This window comes from Erigeron canadensis, chromosome 1, assembly GCF_010389155.1.
Source record: "Erigeron canadensis isolate Cc75 chromosome 1, C_canadensis_v1, whole genome shotgun sequence".
NCBI lineage: Eukaryota > Viridiplantae > Streptophyta > Magnoliopsida > Asterales > Asteraceae > Erigeron > Erigeron canadensis.
This window is the reverse complement of record NC_057761.1, coordinates 58,367,970-58,377,853: the sequence shown is the minus strand read 5'-3', so window position 1 is coordinate 58,377,853 and position 9,884 is coordinate 58,367,970. Positions and strand designations below refer to the sequence as shown.

The 9,884-nt window shown below is 33.9% G+C and overlaps 1 pseudogene; it reads left to right on the top strand.

Moving 5' to 3' along the window:
* The first annotated feature begins 1,567 nt into the window (after window positions 1-1,567).
* On the top strand, window positions 1,568-6,447 carry LOC122583522 (annotated as a pseudogene).
* The last annotated feature ends 3,437 nt before the right edge of the window (window positions 6,448-9,884 follow it).

The window sequence follows — 9,884 nt, the reverse complement described above, 5'->3', positions numbered from 1 at the left end:
ATTCTTCAAACACAACCTCTCTATAACAAATCCTCTCCTTCTACAGCCCACCACCACTCTCTCCGGCAACCATCGCCTTTCTTCTCCGACCATCGTCAGACGACACAAACCATTAGTCTTTCAGGCCGCACGCCACCGACACACGCCACTCTCAATCTTCACTGTCACAAACCCCTTCTTCGTTTCCGATGCCCCATCGCCACCGTATGACATTGCTTTGCCGCCGCCTTGTGCCACCGGCCTATGGTCCGCAACACTCTGCTTCTATCTCTTTTTGGATCTGAAAACCAATCATTGTGTACAGATACAATGCTTTAAACCTAGATCTCGGAAAACCGATTATCTCTTCTTAGATTTATTTTTGGTTTAATTTGATGTTGATTACATGTGGCTATGTGCATCAGTTTCTACTTTGTATCAACGATGTGCCAATTTTGTTCTCAACGATGTGCATCAAGTTTTCTCCTATTTTGTTATCCATAATAAAAGTGGGTCATCATTTTTTTTCTAATTATTGTGCATCATTTTCTTTTTTTTGTTATCAAAGATTGTGTTATTTCACAAATGTGAATCACAACGATTGTGTTATGCATATTTGGTTTAATTTGAATCCAACATTTGTTGTCTTATTAACTTTATGTACTTTTTTAATCACAAGAGAAATAGTAAAATGGATAAACGAACAGAAAAAGGCAAAATTTTAGGAATAAAGGAAGTACAGAATTTGAAGCAAGTGACAGATATGTCCCTAGTTATTAATTTTTTTAATTCAAAATAATTAATTAATCAGAATCTTGATAATTGCTAGAATGTTATCTTATTTGTTTTACCATAATAGTCATTGTACAATAACCAAACTTACATTTCATATGTTATAACTTATAAGTACCAAACGTTTAGTACACCAACTTTTTTTTAAGAGAATCCAACAATTTTCAAAGAAATTTTTGTTTCGAGCCTAAAAAGTACTCCGTATATGTTTACACTTGAATTTGAATCTAAAAGTTTTCAATCTTTAAGTTTTTTCAAGGTTTTTTCATAGGTACTTTAAGGTCATTTACCCTGTGTTCTCGAGATATTTTTTTAAAGGAAAGAGAGAGAAGGAGTAAGATAAATGAAAAAGAAAGGACATATTTTTTTTCCTTCCAAATCTATACTTCCATGCTACTATATAAAGATTTACTTCTTGTTGGAAAAAGAGTTACAAAATGACTATTTTACCCTTAATGAATTAATTTACACAATGAGTTATTTTTTTCTAAATGTTTCCACCACCACCTTTACATTTACATCAACCTGCATCATTCAACATTGTCACCACCACCAATGGTTTCCACCGTGACTACCCGTCGCCGACACCAACATCACGACCACCGCCACATTACGCATGTACCGTGCTAGTTATCCCAAAAGTAAAAGGAAAATTTTTATACAAAATGTAGTAGATTATCTTTCTAATTTTTTCCCTTTCTTTTCTTTTCTTCTCTTGAACGTAACTCAACAACACAATAAATGTTAAAATCCTTCACAATTCTTTCCCTTTTTTTTAAAAAAAAAAAAAAAAAAAAAAAACTCAAAAACACAGTAATAAAACTTTATCGATGTCCATCTCCATCTTTCTATAAGTCTATTATCTATCAACACACACCGGATACTATTTTCGGATGACAACCAAATGACAAGATGCAGTCCGACGGCGTGGTACCAGGAGAAAATGCGTGAGCATAAAGAGCTCGATTCACGAGTTCGTGGAGGTCAGATTCACTTCACTCTAAATTTAAATTTAAATTGAAATCCCATTATATCTTATTAGGCCGTATATAGTTTAATTTATTTATTAAATGTATATATGATTAATTAGAGATTTATTTCATACTTTGATTTGATTATATGTAATTTAGAGTTTTAACTTTTTAATATGCCATCTTTTAACATTTAGTAGTATACATATTATCAATTCTAGAATTATATAATTTAATAATGTTTAGATTTCTTTTTCCTCTGGAGATATATGGGTGAGATTGCTAGATAATGACATGTAAGAGTTAGTTGAGTGAAGTAATAGATAAAATTTTGGAAATTTTAAAGATGGGATTTTGTTGTGATACGCCGTATCACTTGTTGACGGTTGTCCCTGTAGGCATGTAATTTGGTTGTACACTTGTACATAACAGTGTTTTTAGGAGTCTACTTAACATTGTGCATTGTTATACTGTGGAATGGGAAGTTGATAACTAGGACTTACTCCGTTAAGCTTTTCTACAACGATAGACATTTTTTAGTATGTACATATCTATATATATGAGTATATGAGACAACAACAACAACAACAACAACAACAACTGTACCCAATCCCTGAACAGGGTATGGGGGAGGTGAGCTATAGACAATCTTACCTCTACCCAAAGGTAGAGACACTGCTTCCATAAGGACCTCCGGCCAGGACGATGTAAAAGCCGTAAAAGGGTAAAGTGTTTATACCTGTCTGTCGAGACCATGATAAGACGATATACCTGTCAGCTGGGTCCGCCGAGTATGCCACCTGTTCAATATCAAGGTAGAATAAATGAATAATTATGGATTCAATATCGAGATAGAATAGTTCGAAAAATGATTAAATTTGAGGATTTTGTATGTATATGTTATACTAAAGATAAGTACGTATTGAGTGGAGACTGGGAATAAAAAGAAAAAGAAAAATAAAATAAAATAAAAAAAAATTGATGAAGGAAGGACCTGAGACATGAGGAGATTTACTATATGAGATATTAGTAAATTTGAGTTTGTGGGTCAATACTTCTGCTGCTGACCTGTTTCCAGATTTTGGATTTCGTTAACCATATATCATAAGTCTCCTCAAATATTCATATTATAGCGTTAAAATAGCTCGTTTGGAAAGAAGCGTTTTGCATAACAAATCTCTTATCATTTTTTAGTGCTTTTAACTTTATATTTAATAAAATGGGTTGTCATGTAACTACTAACTACTACTCTGTTTTCTCAAATGTAACAGTGCAAATGAAATCATTTTCATTAGGTGCTCATAACTATGTCTTAGGTGCTTCGACTTGTAGTTTATAATATAATAACTTTTACTCTGGTTTTACCTTAAGTTGTCATCATTACCTGCCTTTTCAGTTTCTCTCGTTTTGATCATTCTGTTACTCATTGTCTAGGATATTTGCAGAAAATATTTTAATAAGGTATTAGCACATGCAAAAACATTACCACCTTTAAAAATAATCATTTGGAAAACTGTAGTCTTTAGGTTAGCATGTTGTTGGCTGTATAACGCCTCAGTAGTTTGAACTGGTCAAGACCCTTTCTTTATGTATCTGGATGCTTTATTTACTTGATTCATTTGTCTACATGTGGTTGATATTTATCAATTTCTCTTTTTATTATTACTTGTGTCAAGTCTTATGCAAGTTTCTTATGATAGATGAACAATACCAAAATCTATGTATGCAGTGAGAGAGACATTGCAGAGTACAAAGAAGGATTATGCTAAAACAGAAGATGATTTGAACTCCCTTCAAAGTGTTGGACAGAACTTTGGAGAAGTGCTAAGGCATTTGGACAATGAACAATGTAATATTTAAAATAGATAAGGAAAAACCAATTTGGAGTTACCATGTGATATTCAATATCAATAACCTGATATTACTGTTTCAGAAACCAGCAGTGGTCCAAGGTATGTCGTTGGATGCCACAGCAAAGTGGACAGGGAGTACCTGACCACTGCAACTAGAGTGGTTCATGACATGACAACTCTGACAATTATGCGATCACTCCGCCATGAAGTAAGTTTATGTGCTAGAATAATGTGTTATCTATTTATAAATTCTTATCATCTAGTTAGTAGTTGTGCACTTCTTTATCTTGACCTAGACTTTTATGACAAGTTAAAGGTTCCTCCAGTTTTTTAAAGTATGCTTCATGAAGATCCTGGGAATGTTAGCTACTCTGAAGTTGGTGGTCTACAGGAACAGATTTAGGAGCTCAGGGAATCTTTAGAGTTGCCTCTAATGAATCCTGAGCTTTTCATAAGGGTGGGCATTAAGCCGCCTAAGGTATATAAATTGATCGATTTTGAAAGTTCTTTATTATGAGAGGTTTGATTGCATTAAAAGTGGAAGAATTCTTGTCTGATTTCTGTTTGGGTAACAAAGTCCTTTTTATCCTCCCCAACAAATCAAAATTTTACATGTTTATTAGCAAAGGTATCTTAGATAACCGGTTTTCAAGTGACACATGAAAAAAGTCAATGAAGTCAAATGTTATGGAAGCAATAGCGGCGACACAATCAATTTGATCTTTTCTCGTCTGGGATTACCTTAAGTTGAAACTTTGAAACTAGTTACATTCAAGCAACAATTTTAAACTAAGATGGTCTTCTCCAACTACAGAAAAGTTGGTTACTTGCAATAGAAGTTGACTGAAGTTGCAATAAACCTGTTACAAATGCTCTGCTTGGACCAACCATTTTCTTTTTGATCAGGGTGTTCTTCTTTATGGACCTCCTGGTACTGGCAAAGCATTACTGGCTAGAGCAATTGCTAGCAATGTAGATGCTACCTTCTTGAAGGTATTTCTTTTATTATATATGTCATTCTCGTCTTCTCTATTGGGAGACTTATGTGTGTTTTAACTTCTGTGCATAACTTTACAGGTTACGTCAAGTGCCATTATTGACAAGCACATTGGTGAGAGTGCAAGAATTCATGGAAATGTTCATCTATGCTCGTGATCACAAAGTATCCTCAAAGCCATCAACCTCTCTGTTTCTTTTTCTCGTAATATAATACTTCCTCAGATTTACCATTTTTAACAAGTTTCTTTATGGTTGTGTAATCCCTGCATCCTCTTTATGGATGAGATTGATGCCATTGGTGGACGCCGTATGAGTGAGGGAACTAGTGCTGACCGTGAAATTCAAAGAACACTCACGGAGCTACTTAATCAGCTTGATGGATTTGATCAGCTTGGAAAGGTGTGTTGTATACTTGTATATACAGCTTCAAGTTTCGTTCTCACGATTTATTAAATATTCTTTAACATCACAAATCACAACACATTGACTTACAGATTGGTTTATTGGTGTTGTGTTTTTACCCTGTTACCCTACCTGCCTATGTGGTCACCTCTAAATAGTATGATTTTTGGTAATGAGATTAATTCATATAAAAGGCATCATAATGATAGCGTTATTTTAGGTAAAAATGATAATGGCGACAAACAGACCTATAGTTCTGGACCCCGCTCTTCTTCGTCCGGGTCAGCTAGATAGAAAAATAGAGATTCCATTGCCGAATGAACAGTCAAGAATGGAAATCCTTAATATTGACGCTGCTGGAATTGCTAAAAATGGTGAAATTGATTACGAGGCAGTTGTCATGCTTGCGGAGGTGAAGTTAGCTCTTTGAGAACTTGTATTTTTCACTTCTTTTCTCTATATAAAAAAGCAGCACTTCCTAAAATTTTGAACCTTGGTTTTTGATTCAGGGGTTTAATGGAGCTGATCTTCGTAATGTGTGCACTGAAACCGGTTTGTCTTCTTGCAGAACGGGATTATGTTATTCATGAAGATTTTATGAAGGTAACAGCGATTATAACTTTTGTCATTACAGACTCCATAGTTGTGTTTACAAAACCAATACTACGATTTATAACTAGCTAGTCTCTCCCTAAAACAGTTTTACTGACTTTTACATGAGTGGTCACTTAATGACTGTGTAAAATGTATGTATGTATCTGATCGGGTGTTGTTTGTTGGAAAATATCTATCTTGAGTCAAGTGCTCATTAGACCATTCGTAACCATCCCTTTCACCTATACTTTTTCTTGACACATCAGCAACATCTTTTCACCTCTTTCACCTTTTCTTTTTCTCTTAACCATTCACCTTCCATTTGGTCCCCATGTTTTTTAATCACTTCTCTTTCACCTTTAGTATTATAATCAAGTACAACCACAAATATGAATTTAATATAATTTATACTAGTGAGAGTACAACACTACACAAGTATGTTAGGTGATATATATCACCGATGCTTACTTAACCGAAAAGTTTAACTGAGTGGACTTAAGGCCTTCACCATCATTCACTTGCCATGTCATTACATTTCAATTACCTTTCACCTAAGCTTTAAGAATGGTCTTACAATGCTGTTTTAGGTAAAGATTAAGAAGCACCGAATGTGGCAAACGAATTGGCATTTTGTAGTCAGGTGCCGATGTCGATACACTTTATGGGACACATCTTTGGTTGTTTTTGATATTTGGTTGTGCCAGGCTTCAAATCACATCGAGTTTCAAATATGATGATGATATGCCTTTTTTTTTATGTATCACTTTATGGAGATGATGAAACGAAATTGTATACTTGTATTATGGATCATACTTTATAGACAAATTCTCTCTCTGTTGAATTATTCTTAACTGATCTATTCTAGTTTTTTGATATGGATTGATATGGACACATGCTTGATCCATTCTAGTTTTTTGACCTCGGCGCATCTCTATGCTATCGCTTAACCCCTACTATATGTTCTCTGATTTGCGTTTCTCCCAAGTTTGTTCTGTATGCTAAATAAACTTCTTTGCAAACTACAAAATTTCTTCAAACTTTGATCCAGTAATCAGGCTGCCATAACATCTGGCTCAAGAAGTTCTCAGTTCTCACGACCTCAAAACAACTATTTGTCAGCTGAACTTCGTAAACCAAGTTACATATCAATCCATCTTCCTATGTATGTAATCTCACTTTAAAAGCTAATAGTACCAAAGCATTATTAAATCAACATTACAGTCAACCAACAATTCTTCCGTCATATTTTGACTAGCAAAAGTCTGATAACTTAGTTTGGTGGTGGTGATCCCCCACAACCGGATCTATACGTGCAGTTTTTACAAAACTTAGTTCAATACACATGAACAACACTACAATCAATTTTTGGAAAATATTACGGTCGTCCCAATTTTTTCCTGATTCATACTTCCTATATATGTTTGGAGATAAAATCTTTGTTTTATTCCATATATAGGGCTAGAATCCACAACCTAATGGGTGATGGGTCACCGGGTGTTACAGCTGTCATGACCTATTAGAGCAACTACGAACACACATTTTATCACATAACAACATATATGGTAGCTCTGTTTCACTTTCAAAAAGGGGCTAAAACTCATTGTTCACTTGACCATTTATACGAGAACTAGTTTTGCGATTGCCTTAATTAGCTTTGCTCTTGTAACATTCTATGACTTGGTTTACATTGTCAAAATACAGCTATAAAATTAGCTGGTCATTTATGAAAGCAACATGATCATTGCATTCGTTCTCATTCATATAATTATTCATTTTTAATTCGAGTATTAATTTTCATGGTATCATGAAAATATATAATTATATTGATCCATAATGACACTGCTTAATTAGTCAGCAGATTAAACTCAAAATTTACGTCTATAATTTGTGTTTTCAAGCTTTGACAATTAAAAAGACAATTAATGTAGATTGAAGCATTAACCATCAACGCAAATTAAACTCTCTCATGTGCAGAAACTTTTATTCAGAATATATATATATAGAAATACTCGAGTAAAAAAAAACCCTTATAAGGGTATTGGGTTTCAAAGATTCAATTGATATCTTGAATTACCCATTTGTAATTTTGGTGCCTTGAAACCCCCTTCCTTCTTGGGTGAGAGGACCCGAGAGACCAGATCCAGTTTCAAGGCAACTTATCCTAATTATGTCGGCATTATATACACGTCTTCGCTAGCATGATAATTCGATGTGGGATCCATGCAATTCTTAATATCCCCCTCCCCACCACCACTATTTACGTACGTACCTAAATTAAGCTGATATGCATATTAATTTATTCTCTTATCAAGCAAAAAGAGTTATAAATGACGTTTCACATATCAACTTTTTATACGGCCAGGTGTGTAACAATTTTGCTTTTTGCAACTTATTCGATTGATCATGTTGCAACATTGTTTTTTTTTTTTTTTGTGAGTTTCTTTTAATGTCATCAAATGAAAACTAGCTCTTAGCCGATCAAAGAGGTGAAATTACAACTACTAAAAATTAACATTCATGAGATCGATTTAGTCATTAAAAGCAATTCACTAAAGACACAAAGACATCGAATAATATATCATACTAGGGCTTAAAAGCCCGTGCTACGCACGTCGAGTTTTAAACTCGTTGTTTGCATGCATTTTGTTGCCGGTTTTTTATATATGTAATGAAAGTTACAATTTACTGATTACAACAAAAGCATTAAAAACGACATAAAATCATGCTAAGCTACTACATTGTTGGTGCAGTTTCCGTGCACATATTATTGTCCGCTGCAATGCAATTCAGGAGATGGGCTATAGGAGTTTCACATGTACTATAATGTTTAGCAAAAGATCTTGAAAGAAAAGCAACAGAATGAAGGTTGAGTGATAGACGAGGAGAACGGTTGTTTTCAGATTTTGTGTATGAGACATTATGTATGAGATATTATCTATACTACATTGTGTATGAGATATTATCTATACTACATTGTGTAAGTATGAGATAATGTCTATACTACATTAATCTCTATGAGATGATATCTATATAAAAATAATCTCTATGAGATAATAGTGTAGTATACGTCCTGGAATCCCAAGTCCAGCCCATATATGTATGTGTCGGATATATATACGTGATATAGGTCTAGGGTTTTAGTTAATGGTTTTAGACTAGTCAGAAGCTATTGAAAGCCATTGAACATCAGAAGATCTGAAAGAAAACAATAGTAACTAAGGTCATTAAGTATGCTCATTAGTGAAGTCTAAGGAAGTGCTAAATAAGCAACTAATTCAACAAATAAAAATAAAAACACCCAATTAGTAATTAACAGAAAAAAGTGAAATTAATTTCTTATGTTCATAATTTCATATATGTGTGGTTGGGAGAAAAAGACCGTAATGGATTTTTGATTGGTAAATATAGTTAGAGATGAAGATTTAGACTTTAAGGCTTCTCACTTCAATGCTTACATTCATAAACATTCAATTTCTTTATTAAACTTAATTAACGCTGTAACATCTCTTTTAACTTTTAATATTGTAGGAATACCAAAGACATAATCATCATATTAAAAGCTATCCCACTTGCTCGAATATGAAACATTTCTATCATCAATACATTAATATAGTAAATGTAACAAATCATTCATCATACATTATAATCAATAATGTAAATGTAATAAAACATCAAACTCTAAGATTGTCATCAAGGTGAAGGTTTAGCATTGATTACATTTTTACAACTTTTATATATATATATATATATAGGTTTGGGGTAAAATAAAATAACTATTAAGATAAAACAAGTAAGACAAATTGTAAAAGTGACATGTGTCCTTTAATGATTTCCATTAATTAATAATTAAAAATAAAATAATAAGGGTAATATGGTATTTTCACTATAGATGTTTCTTCCAAATTTGTTTCCTCTTTTTTCTCTACAATCAAACCTATCAGATACGCAGTTCATATATATCCGTGAATCCGTCCATTTCATTCTCATCTTCGAGAATTCTTTTTTTCCCCATCTATTATTAATAATAGTATTAATACTAATTACATGTGAAGAAGAAGATGATGGCTGGCATTAAAATGTTGCCGCCGTCCCGCCACCGTGACAACCTTTCACCTCCGGCGAACAACCGTCGCTGCAATCCTCCCCATCGAGGCACCACCAACAGCCGCCTCGTGTCTCTTATTAAAAACCCTAAAAATACATACTCTCTCTCTTTCTCTATCTCTCCCTCTCTTCTGCTTGTGGCACTGCCACCCTCTGCTGCTGCTCGTCGGAGCACCACCAGAATCATACT